The 13,381-nt window shown below is 37.8% G+C and overlaps 1 pseudogene; it reads right to left on the bottom strand.

Annotated features, from left to right (window-relative positions):
- Window positions 1–11,707: 11,707 nt before the first annotated feature.
- LOC102874322 lies at window positions 11,708–12,003 on the bottom strand (annotated as a pseudogene).
- Between the last annotated feature and the right edge of the window lie 1,378 nt (window positions 12,004–13,381).

Genomic DNA, 13,381 nt, shown 5'->3' on the forward strand with positions numbered 1-13,381 from the left:
ATGACAAAGCAAAATATTACAATGAAATGTGCAAGGAGTTGGAGTCAGAAAATCAAAAGGGCCGAACTCGCTCAGCATATCTTAAGCTCAAGGAACAGGAGAGTTAGAATAGGAAAAGAGGAGAAGATTAAGAGATAGTAAAAAACCAGGTCATAGAGAATCTTTTGGCCCATGTTAAGGAGCTTAAGCTAAGTTCTCTTGGTTCTTGTGATCCATGATTCCTTTTACGTTTTAGGCTGGAAAAAGACAAGAACTAGAGGCTGCTAGAAGCAGATATGATGAGTCTTTTAATTGGAACAGTCCGAATACAGAGTAGAGATTTACTTCTTAGTAAGAAAATTGACTTGATGAGACTGATGAAATGTCATACATAGATAGATCAAAGAAATTGTAGTGCAAATAATGTTGGTGTTCTTCATGGACAAAAGTCTCAAAAAGGTCTAAGTATCAGTGAGCATACTGAATCGGTAAAATAATGAAAGAACTAGAAAGATGGGAGCATATCAATGCTATTATAAATTCATGACCTCCAATCTGAGTTCTAAATACTGACCAGCATCCAACCATATGATAAACCATTCCCTATCTCTTCACAGTGTTTATACAAAATCTCACTTTATGCTTTGACCTTTCCACATTCTCACACCCATTTTCAGGAGATGGCCGTCACCTCATATTTTAATTGTCCCTATCAGATGGCAACTCTCAATTCTAAAAATGGTCATGCATTCAGCTTCATCTTTCTGAGTGTCTCACATTTTGTCTAAATGGTAACTTTTGCTCATTAAAAAAAATCCTATCATTCTCAGCTTCTACCTGCAACTTATTACATTAATTGTCCTCTTTCAATTGTTACTATTTTTAAGATATTTCCACAATCTTTGATGTGCTTAAACCCATTGTTATATTCACTACATCAATTCATCTAGTTTGATGGTCTTCTTCTCTTTCCATGATTTTTACTGCCTCTATTCCATCAACACTGAAATAAACACTTATAAAAAGAAAATTCAAATCCTTCTATGGCAATTATATGAATGTGTCTCACAGACCGCTAACATAATTAACCAAGGATCCTAGTTGCTACTCTTTCTAATCCATTCCAGCTTCGTACATGCAAAGAGCCATTGTGGCACAATGGTTAAATGCTCAGTGGTTCGAATTTACCAGCAGTAAAAAATTACCACACAGGAAAAAAGACCTGGCAATCTTTTTTTTAAAAAAATATGGAATTTTCACGTATTTGCATGTCATTCTTGTACAGGGGCCATTCTAATCTTCTCTGTAGTTCCAGTTTTAGTATATGTGCTGCCAAAGCAAGCACAAGACCTGGCAATCTTATCCTAAGAAGATGATAGCTTGAAAAACTCTATGGTGCAATTCTACTCTGTACTAGAGGATCACTATTTAGAATTAACAACACATAACAAGTAGAATAAGTTCAAATAACATTATCTGATTGAGTTATTTTAATAGTAACATTATTTTATCTTGGGAATTTCTCTGCTCACAGTGTTTGCGTTATTGATGCTTGCTATTTAGAGGCTTGGTAAGATTAATCTAGTGTTGGCTAGAAATTTTATTACACTGGAAGAAAAATACTTTCAATAAGATAGAGTGTCAGAAAGTTCAGGTAAACCCTAAAAAGGTGTCTATTTATCATAGGCCCAGAGAGAAAACAGAAGTAATTTTTTTAATGTCTTTCTTCTGTGAAATGAAGAAGTTAGATGATTTTTAAGTTTCTTTCAAACCATTACACTGAATATTTTAAATCCAAGAGAATGAGTAAAAACATAGGACCTGTTGTTGTTATTGTTGACAGGGAGTCGACTACAACTTATGACTACAACCCCATGAACAACAGATCTGAACCTTACCCTATCCTGTGCCATTCTCTTGAAGACCTGGCCAATTGGCTGGAAGAGATCCATATTCATTCTCTTTCCCCAAAACGGTGGTCCAGCAGAATGTAGGAATTATAAAACAATATCATTGCCATCCACTTCCTAAATATCATACCCCCAGAAACTCTATAAACTTTGATAAATCCCGATAATTGTAGGGGGGCTTCAGGCCTTTTGTTCATAGGGTTGTGAGTCGTGTTCGACTCGAAGGCAATCAACAACAACAGCAAATCATTAATATCACATAGAAGCAAAATCTTGCTGAAGATTATTTTTAAAATTGGCTAGAACATTGCGTCAAAAGGGAATTATCAGAAATTCAAGCTGTATTCAGAAGAAGCCCTGGCACAGGATCAGATGGATCTTAAATGAGAGCAAACAATACCAGAAAGAGTTTCATATGTATTTTATTCACTATCCAAAGGCACGTGACTGTGTGTCTTATGAAATATTAAAATGAACATTGAGGAGAACAGGAATTACAGAACACTTAAAAATGTTCATGTGAACCTATACTTACTTAGACCAAGAAACTGTTGTTAGGACAGAATAATGGAACACTGCATGGTTTAAATTTAGGAAAGCTGTGTATCAGGGTTGTAACTTTTCTCCATATCTATTCAATCTGCATGCACAGCAAATTATTCGTGAAGCTGAACTCTATAAAGAAGAATGCGGCATCAAGATCAGAAAAAGATGCAACAAGAGTCTTGAGTTATGCACATGACACTACCTTGCTTACAGAAAGCACAAAGGACTTCCTAAATATGCTGCAGAAGATCAAAGACTAAAAACTTCAAAATAGACTACTTTTTTTATGTTTTTTTTAATTTATTTTATTTTTTATTTTCCCCTTCTAGTTTATTTACAAAATTCAGATATGAATTTGAACAAATTCTTTTAATGTCCCTCACCCTCCCATCTATCAAATTGTACACTGCAATGACTTATCCACCACCTTCCCCTGCACATCCACATCCCTCTGCTTCCAGCCTTTCCCACCCCTCCTGGATCCTTATACTCATTATACAATAATGGTTATATACAATATTCATCCTTATGGGACTGAGTTAGTTCACTCAGCATAATGCTCTCCAGTCTCTCCCAAGTTAGGTAATAATTTATAAAATTTTGCTTCTGCGTGCTACATAGTATTCCATTCTGTGAATGTACCATAATTTCTCATTCCATTCGTTTGTGGTTGGACATTTGGATGGTTTCCATGTAAGAAAATTCTTACCAGGAACATCATTATAGATAGAAAAACAATTACAGTTGTCAATAATTTCATTTTATTTGAATATAAAATCAACACTTGTGGTAACAACAAACAAGAATTCCAAAGATCTGTTGCATTGGAAAAAGCTCTTGTCAAGGAACTGTTCAAAGTGTTAAATGGGAGTGATGTAAATGTAAAGGCTAGAGTGAGCTTCATTCAATTATAGACTTTCAAGAAGTTCTTATATTTAAAGGATGGACAATTAAAAAGCATGGCAGAAGAATAATGGGTGTTTTTGAATCTTAGTATTGGAGAAGAGTACTGAATATTTTATGGATGATCAAAAGAACAAACAAGCACAGTCTTGAGGCCTGCCCACATCTAGCAAATTCTCACAGCCTGCTCACATCTTGCACAGTCTCACCAACCTGCTCATGTTTCGTGCGGTCTTGCAGCCAGCTTCATCCTTGGTATCTCAGGTACATTAGGGAACAAACTTCTGTCTGTCCTGACCAAGTAGGACCCCTAAACTCAGGCAACAGGGAGATTCTGGGTCCCTCGATGGAGGTGGGAAGCCACTTCCAGAAATGAACAACATGCTTCTCTGAGCTCAGTCAGGAACTTTGGGGAACAAAGTGCTGTCTGGCCTGACAACATGGGAAACCAAAACTCAGGCAACAAGTAAGTGCTGTGGCCCTCGATGGAAGTGAAAAGCCACTTCCAGAAGGGAAAAACAGGGTTCCTCCAAATTCTATCAGGAACTGTGGGGGGGGGGAACTGCAGTCTGGCCTGACCACGTGTGGCCCCTAAATTCAGGCAAACGGAAGGTCCTAGGCCCCTCGATGGAGGTGAGATGCCACTTCCAGAAGGAAACAATAGGTTTCCTCAGAGATGACTTAGGTACTTTGGGGAAAAAATTGTGGTCTGGCCTGACCAAGGGGGGCCCCAAAACTCATCAAACAGGGAGTTCAAGGGCCCCTCGATGGAGATGAGAAGCCAAATCCAGAAGGGAACAAGAAGCTTCCTCTGAGTTCACTCAGAAACTTTGGGGAACAAACTGCTGTCTGGCCAGACCAGGTGGCACCCCTAAACTCAGGCAACAGGGAGGTTCTGGGACCTTTAATGGGTGTGAGAAGCCACTTCTGGAAGGGAAAAACAAGCTTCCTCCAAACTCACTCAGGTACTTTGGGGAGCAAACTTTTATCTCACCTGACCACATGGGACCACTATACTCAGATAACAGGTAGGTCCAGGGGACCTTGACGAGGGTGAGAAGCCACATCCAGAAGGAAACAACAGGCTTCCTCTGAGCTCACTCGGGTACTTTGGAAAACAAACTTCTCTCAGGCCAGACCATATAGGATCCCTAAACTCAGGCAACAGGGAGATTCTGGGTCCCTCGATGGAGGTGGGAAGCCACTTCCAGAAATGAACAACATGCTTCTCTGAGCTCAGTCAGGAACTTTGGGGAACAAAGTGCTGTCTGGCCTGACAACATGGGAAACCAAAACTCAGGCAACAAGTAAGTGCTGTGGCCCTCGATGGAAGTGAAAAGCCACTTCCAGAAGGGAAAAACAGGGTTCCTCCAAATTCTATCAGGAACTGTGGGGGGGGGGGAAACTGCAGTCTGGCCTGACCACGTGTGGCCCCTAAATTCAGGCAAACGGAAGGTCCTAGGCCCCTCGATGAAGGTGAGAAGCCACTTCCAGAAGGAAACAACAGGCTTCCTCTGAGCTCACTCGGGTACTTTGGAAAACAAACTTCTCTCAGGCCAGACCATATAGGATCCCTAAACTCAGGCAACAGGGAGATCCTGGGCCACCTGAGAGAAGTGAGAAGCTACTTCCATAAGGGAACTAACGGGGTCCTGCCCCGTTACATCGAACAGTTTCACCGAAAGAAGGGACAAGGATTAAATGAAGATGCAGAGAGGCTACCACTGATGGTGAATAGCAGAGTTTATTCTTGAACTCCTGCGTTATATTCTTTTTGCAGTGAACAGAAAAACAACTCAGTATTAAGGCCGACAATACATTTGTTTTGATATCCCCACCACCTGCAAGATTGCTTACTTTATTATCAGCAGCAGGCAAGGCCATCTGAACAGAGTCATTAGGGAGGGACATACCATTCTGTACATCCTTGCTTGGCCTTGGGGTTCAAGGAACTGTTAAACTTGGTTTTGCTCCCCTTCAAACATCTGCACATTTGAACCTGGCATAAAATGGCTACTTGCATAAAATGGCTGAAGTATGGATTACTTTTTAACATCCTACTTCCTTGAGTTGTTTTCTGTCAAATAGATACTACTGCCACGTTGGAGTTAGTCTTGCTGGTCTTTTGGTACAGGGCTAATCTTGCTTTACAAGTTAGGCAGGCCTCAACAGTTCCCCCTACTTTATTTATTATATAATGAGACACTGCCTGTCATAGGTTGCCCTGGACCTGTTTTCCTTGCTTACCCATCACGGAGAAACTCATTTCTTGGCATGAGCCCTCTGTCTTAGGTTGCTAAGGAACATCCAAGGTCTTACCCATCATTGGCTACGTGTCCTGCATTCATCTGGGAATGGCCTTAAGTTGTATTCCATGTACCTTTCCCAACAATTCTTGATATTGCTTGGCTAATATATGACCAGCACAAGGAAGGATTTATAGTATACATATGACAACAATACCAAGAGCAACAATCATAAAAGCAGATTTCTTTAATTATTATTATTATTACTTTTGTGTATGTGTACTGTCAAATAAGATCTGACTCGTACAGGAGGAGATTGCCCTCCTTCTTCAGCAGAGCATCTGGTGGATTTGAACCATGTACCTCTGGGATTGCAGCGCAGCTTCTTGCCACTAGGCCACCAAAGCTCCCTCAAAAGCAGACTTTTAAATGAACTGGCTGAAGGAAACCAGTTTTAGATATTTTCAAATATTTGACTAGCTTGTTCTGCTGGAGAAACATCTAAATCTTGGGTATTTTGCATTTCTAGGATTCTTTGGAGTGTTGTTGTTGTTATATGCCATCGAGTTGTTTGCGACTCATAGCGACCCTATGTACAACAGCCCTAAACCCTGCTCTATCCTGTGCCAATCACATGATCAAATGGCCTCTGACACACCCATCCCAATTACCCCAGTCACTGAATCAATCCACCTCATAGAGGGTCTTCCCCTCCTGCGCCGTCCCTCCACCTTACCAAGCATGATGTCTCTCTCCTAGGACCTGTCTCTCCTTACAACATGTCCTAAGTATGTCAGACGAAGCCGCAGAATCCTTGCCTCCAAAGAGTAGCCTGGTTTAACGAACCCTCTCTAGGATGAATCTGTTTGTTTTCTTGGCAGTCCATGGTACATTCAATACTTTTCTCCAGCACCACAGCTCAAAGGCATCAATTCTGCTTCTATCTACCCTAGTCATTGTCCAACTCTCTGATGCATAACAAGTGATTGCAAAGACCATGGCCTGTATCAGGCGCACCTTAGTCTCCAGAGAGACACTGTTGCTCTTGAGTACTTTAGAGAGGTCCCTAACAGCAGACTTTCCCATCGCAATACATTTTTTTACTTCCTGGCTGATGGTGCCAAGAGTGTTGACTGTGGGGCAAGCAAACTGAAGCTGTGAACAATCTCAATCTCTTCACCATCCATCCTGATGCTACCAATTGGTCCAGTGGTGAGAATCTTTGTCTTCTTGACATTGAGCCTCAGTCCATACTGAAAGCTGCAAGAGAATAAATATTTGACATCCAAATTCCTTTTAGATGAGATACTACTTTTATCCAATTATTATATGAGCTATTATATTTTAGTTTGATAACACAGATAGAATCACAGCTGTATGGCATTTTAATTTTTCTCTTACTTTTATTTGTTGTACCATATTACCTAATAAATTCACAGTATCATATAAGGCATTTAACTTTTGCTTCATAATTTAATCCACATTTTCTTGTTCTATCCACTTTTTGTTACATTATGCATTAATTCATTTACAAAATTGGCCATTTGAACTTTTTGAGTTAAAGCAACAACAGAAGTAGATAAAGCCGCTATTATAGCTATTAATGACATTATTCCTCCAATTATTAATCTTACAGCTCTTTTAGTTCTTATAGTCAAAGCATTCAATTCTTTCAAAATTTGTAAACTAGTATTAGAATACCATGTTGCATTGATTCTTACAGGGATCATAATAAATGAAGGTTTCTTTAAAATTATTTGTTTGTTGTTGTTGTTATGTGCCATCAAGTTGCTTGCGACTCATAGCGACCCTATTACAACAGCCCTAAACTCTGCGCTGTCCTGTGCCAATCACACTGTCTCTGACACTCCCATCTGGATTATCCCAGTTACTGACTCAGTCCACCTCATAGAGAGCCTTACCCTCCTGCGCTGTCCCTTCACCCTCCCAAGCATGATGTCCTTCTCCAAGGACCAGTCTCTCCTCACAACATGTCCAAAGTATGCCAGATGGAGCCTCAGAATCCTTGCCTCCAAGGAGCCACCTGGTTTAACCCTTTCCGGGATGAATCTGTTTGTTTTCCTAGCAGTCCATGGTACTCTCAATACTCTTGTCCAGCACCACAGCTCAAAGGCATCAATTCTCCTTCTATCCTCCTTGGTCATTGTCCAACTCTCTGATGCATAACAAGTGATAGCAAAGACCATGGCCTGTATCCGATGCACCTTAGTCTCCAGAGAGACACCATTGCTCTTCAGTACTTTGGAGAGGTCCCTAGCAGCAGACTTTCCCATGGCAATGCGCCTTTTAATTTCCTGGCTACTGGTGCCAAGAGTGTTGATTGTGGAGCCAAGCAAACTAAAGCTGTGAACAATCTCAATCTCTTCACCATCCATCCTGATGCTGCCAATTGGCCCAGTGGTGAGAATCTTTGTCTTCTTGACATTGAGCCTCAATCCATATTGGAGGCTCCAGTCCTTGACCCTGTGCAGCAGGTGCTTCAGGTCCTCCTCAGTTTCAGCAAGCAGGGTTGTGTCATCTGCATGACGCAGGAACAGGTTTAAGGCCTTGAACACTAATGAGCGAAGACCAGGCAAGTTGTGGGAGGATATCAAGGGTATCATCCAAGAAGAGTGCAAACAGTCATTGCAAAGACAGAAGAGGAAGAGAAGACCAAAATGGATATCAGAAGAGACTCTGGAAATTGCACTGGAGCGCAGAGAAGCCGAAGCACAAGGAAGAATTCAAGATACTAAAAAGTTGAGTAGAAGATTTCAAAAGGCAGCACGGGATGACAAGGCAAAATATTACAATGAAATGTGCAAGGAGTTGGAGTCAGAAAATCAAAAGAGCGTAACTCGCCCAGCATTTCTTAAGCTCAAGGAACTGAAGAACAAATTCAGACCTCGACTTGCTGTAATCAAGGATGCTTTAGACAAAATATTAAATGATCCAGGAAGTACTAAAAGAAGATGGAAAGAATATACTGAGTCACTGTATCGAAAGAAATTGGAAGACACAGAATAATTTAATGAAACAACATATGAGCAAGAGCCTATGGTGCTGAAGGAAGAAGTTCAAGCTGCTTTGAAGGAAATAGCAAAAAATAAGGCCCCAGGAATAGATGATATACCAATGGACGTATTTCAGCTACCAGACTCTGCCCTTGATGTGCTCACCAAGTTGTGCCAAGAAATCTGGAGAACAACCACTTGGCCAACTGACTGGAAGAGATCTATATTTGTTTCCATCCCAAAGAAAGGTGACCCAACAGAGTGTGGAAACTATAGAACAATCTCATTGATTTCACATGCAAGCAAGATTCATTGACTATGCAAAGGCATTTGCCTGTGTGGATCGTAACAAACTGTGGCTAACTCTGAGATGAATGGGAATCCCAGAACACTTGATCGTTCTAATGCGAAACCTATGCTTGGACCAGGAGACAGTCGTCAGAACAGAGCAAGGGAACACTGCATGGTTCAAAATTGGGAAGGATGTACGCCAGGGATGTGTCCTATTTCCATACCTTTTCAACCTGTATGCAGAACAGATTATCCGGGAGACTGGGCTCTATTAGGAGAAATGTGGGGTCAAGATTGGTGGAAGATCTATCAACAATCTATCAACCCTGCTTGCTTGCTTAAAATGATTACGGAATTATTTTCCTTGATACCATTAATACAATTAGTAATATTATATAGAGGACAAGAAATATTATATTGACTCCCCAGAAAATTAATTTTTCTTTGTCCAACCAATAATACAGTTCAGGTATACAGGCTTTTATGTATCTTATGTAAGGTTTTTATCTGTACAACCCTTTCAGCAATGTAAGTTGTCATTACCAAACCCAGTGACTAATTTCCATAACTCAGTTTGATAATTACAGTGATTAACAGTCCAAATTTTTCCTACTAATCCTTCGCCTTTGACTTTATTTGATGGAGCCCAGTCGTACAAGTTCAAATATGCAGTAACATTTTCCTCCAGCTGACAAGATGAAGTAAGGGTGGATCTGTAACATATGTCCATTAAGATTCAACCTGAATCCTCATTGTCAGAGTCAGCAATATCACCATCCTTATTACTGTTAGGCAAGACATCCCTTGCAAAGCGTACCAGCCTTTCAGGAGGCCACTTTGCACTTTCAGCGTGTGGTGGAAAAGCATAAACATAACCTCGACCCCATATTAGCACAGGGTCGGGTTCTTTCCATTGTTCTGTTAATACATCCTTCCATTTCATTTCAGCATACTTTCGTTGTATATTCCCCCATTGTCTGTTTGCGGCAGACCTTTCATTGTTATTCAAAAGTTAAAAATGTAAAATAAATTCCAAATGAGAAATATAATTATTTGGACTTAGGGGATATAGTTCCCCCCTTCTTTATTATATTTAAATTATTTTTAATAGTAGAATGAGTACGTTCTACAATACCTTGTTTTTGAGGATTGTAAGGAATTCCAGTTTTATGACAAATATTTACAAATAGCCAGAAGCATTATCAGTCTTGATTATCTTAGGAATTTCTAATATAGAAAAAGCTAATAAACAATGTTTTACAACATATTTAGTTGCTTTTTTAGATAAATAAGATAATACCACAAAACCAGAACAGGTATTAATAGTAACATGAAAAAATTGCAGTTTTCCAAATTCAGGAATACGAGCTACATCCATTTGCCAAATATGATTTGGCAATAATTTTTTAGGATTTACTTCAAAATGTGGAACAGGTAATAAAGACAAACACTTTTCATATGATTTTATAATATTTTTAGCAGTTTCTTTTGGAATATGAAATATTTTATGTAAAATTTACTATTAGCATGATGACTATGATGAAATTGTTTTGCTTCTGTTAAATTAAAATTTACTAAATACTTATCAGCCAATTTATTTTCTTTTGCTAAAGGTCCTGATAAAGAAGAATGAGACCTAAGATGACTTATAAAAATATGATTATTTCTTTTTCTTATTAATAATTGAATATGTTGAAATAATTGTAAAACTATAGATTTTTTTGTTTTGATAATATTTACTGTTTCAATAACTGGAAGTGCATTAACTACATAAACACGACCAAAAAATATATTTATATTTTGAGGATAATTTATTAATACTTGCTTAATAGCTTTTACTTTGGTTTGTTGTACTGAAAATTATGAACATTTAACTATTTTTAAATCTCCAATTGGTCCCAAACCAGCTTTTTCTTTCAAAGATCCGTCAGTAAATATTACAAGAGCATCAGAAATTAGTTGACTAACAAAAATTCTAGGAAATATAAATGAGTTTTTATTTGCAAAATACAGTAATTTATTTTTAGGATAATGATGAGTAATTTGACCAGGAGAATTGGCTAACACAATCATCCATTTTGAACAATATTGATATAGCCAATTAACTTGTAAAGCATTATAAGGGACAATGATTTCATAAGGTTTTACATAAAAATATTGTAATAACTCCTCTTTTAACTGTGCTATTAATTGAGATACAGCCTGTGGATAAGTCCACAAAACCTTATTAGGTGAAAGGGATAAATGAATTCATTTTAAAGGAGCATTTTGCCACAATACAGCAGTAGGAGTCCTTTTAGTATTTAAAATACACAGCAATAACTTTTTACTGTAATCTATACAAAATAGAGAACAGGAAGAGATAGAATCTTGAACTTTCTTCAAAACTTTATGAGCTTCTTTAGTTAATTTTCTTTTAGAATTAGTATTATTATCTCCAATTAATATATCAAACAAAGGTTTGAGGTTTTGCAGAGTTAGTTTTAAATATGGCCTAATTAAATTAATATCTCTTAGTAATTTTTTTAAATCATTTAGTGTTTTAAGATTATTTTTTTTTGCATCTGGAAGAGTTTTCCATTAATTTTTTCAATTAGTTTTACAAGATTAGCATTTTAAAAACACAACCAAATACACCTATGACCCTCAAAGGACACACACAAAAAATTGGTCTCTGTTCATTCTCAAATGACAGGACGTTCCCAAAGTGGGAAAAATGATGGATGCTTCAATGATTTTGATTTTCTTCAATCATCCTACCAAAGGCTCTGCTTTCTTTCTTGAACTACTTTCCCTCTCCAAAGAGGTAATGTTGCGATCAGTCAGAAAGGCTTTCTGAGAAGACTGTCTTGGATTTCTGGGTCTGTTCCAGTCGATTCAAGATGAACTGGCTTGTATCAATGAAACGCTCGACACAGTTCACAAAACAAGCCTCAGCCCGACTGTCCAACTTTGGCCCAGGCTTGTCCATGCACTTCTCCCAACAAAGTTCAGTCATTTGATGCACCAGCTGCTGAAAGCGTTGCTTCCGCGTCTCCACCTCGATGAAATGTTGCAATTGCGGGTCCACGGTGACCAAACCCTCCGCGCGGAAGAAGACGAAGAGGAATCCATACCAGCACAACTACACGTGCAGAGATGAACTCCACACCAACTCACCGACCTTCACCGTGTTTTTAGATTATTAACACGAGTTTGAATTTTTTGAGGTTTAACACAATTCTTTTCTATTTTTGTTCCTAAATACATATATTAAAATTCACTTTTCTTTAAGCCTTTACAACTTACTGCACACCTTCAATTTAGCTTTTACTATCTTTATATTCTGGCACAACCAGACATTTAGAAAAACTACTCTTATTATTTCTTTTTAAAAAATACACAAAACTTACTACCAGTTATTTTGCTTTTTCTTTTGAATTTTATACTATGCTAAAACCTTTAAATTTATTCTTAAGGTGATATTTTATTCAGTAGTTTAGATATACTAAGTTATTTCATGTGTGTTTACCACCTTAAAATGCTACCGTTTAATAACTGCGATTTTTAAATACTGCATAGGAAGAATTACTAATAATATTAACATCTTCATCAGAACATTATTTTAAAGCTAAAAAAATAGAATATAATTCATTTTTTTTTACTGATTTATAAGGAGATCATCCAACATAGACTTTGCTAATACTTCAATATTTCATTTTTCCATTATTAGAAACATCTGTAAAAACATTAGGACCTTTAAGCGGAACAGAGGATATGTTCCTGAAGAAATGAATTGTTTATTAGAAGGAAAGTGATTATCAAACTATGCAGCTTTTACTCATGCAACCAGATTCAATACAGGAAGGCATTAATTAAGGGGCTACAAAGAACAAAAGTGGAGAGTTTCTATTTTCACTCCTACAGGTTTCCATTTAAAGTACAGCAACTAGCACAGGCACAAATGACACAGATTTGGAGTGCCAGCCACAGGCATGTGTCTTTTTCGAGACTGGCTAAAACAGATAGAAATTTTTACTTAAGTATGTAGATACCAGATAAAATGCATGGTTTTGTGAAGGTGATAGAGGTTGCCAAGAGCTGATTTCTCAAATATCTTTTGAGATAAAATATCTCAGTTGGCGCCGTGAGACATTTGAGACACCTGCTCTCGGGGTCGCCCCACTTACAAGATTTAGAATTTTACATATATTAACTTTATATTTGTTATTATTAATTTTTGTTTTTTACTGAAACTTTTAAACTGTATGAGCTCTTAAGTATTGCTACATTAAATACAAGACAAAAAAGCAACAAACATGGAGACAGTAACAATATATTCAGACAAAAACCAAAACAATTAGCACAAACATTTTGAGGCCTCTGTTTAAAGTTATAACACTTTTCTTCTTATTTTCAACTTTTCTTCATATTTTTGTGTTAACACTTTTTTCTTCTTATTTTTAACTATCTTTTATATTCTTCTTTTTCTTTATTAACTTTTTCTTCTTAG

The sequence above is a fragment of the Elephantulus edwardii genome, unplaced genomic scaffold (genome assembly GCF_000299155.1).
Source record: "Elephantulus edwardii isolate Elephantulus edwardi_28Jun2011 unplaced genomic scaffold, EleEdw1.0 scaffold00428, whole genome shotgun sequence".
NCBI lineage: Eukaryota > Metazoa > Chordata > Mammalia > Macroscelidea > Macroscelididae > Elephantulus > Elephantulus edwardii.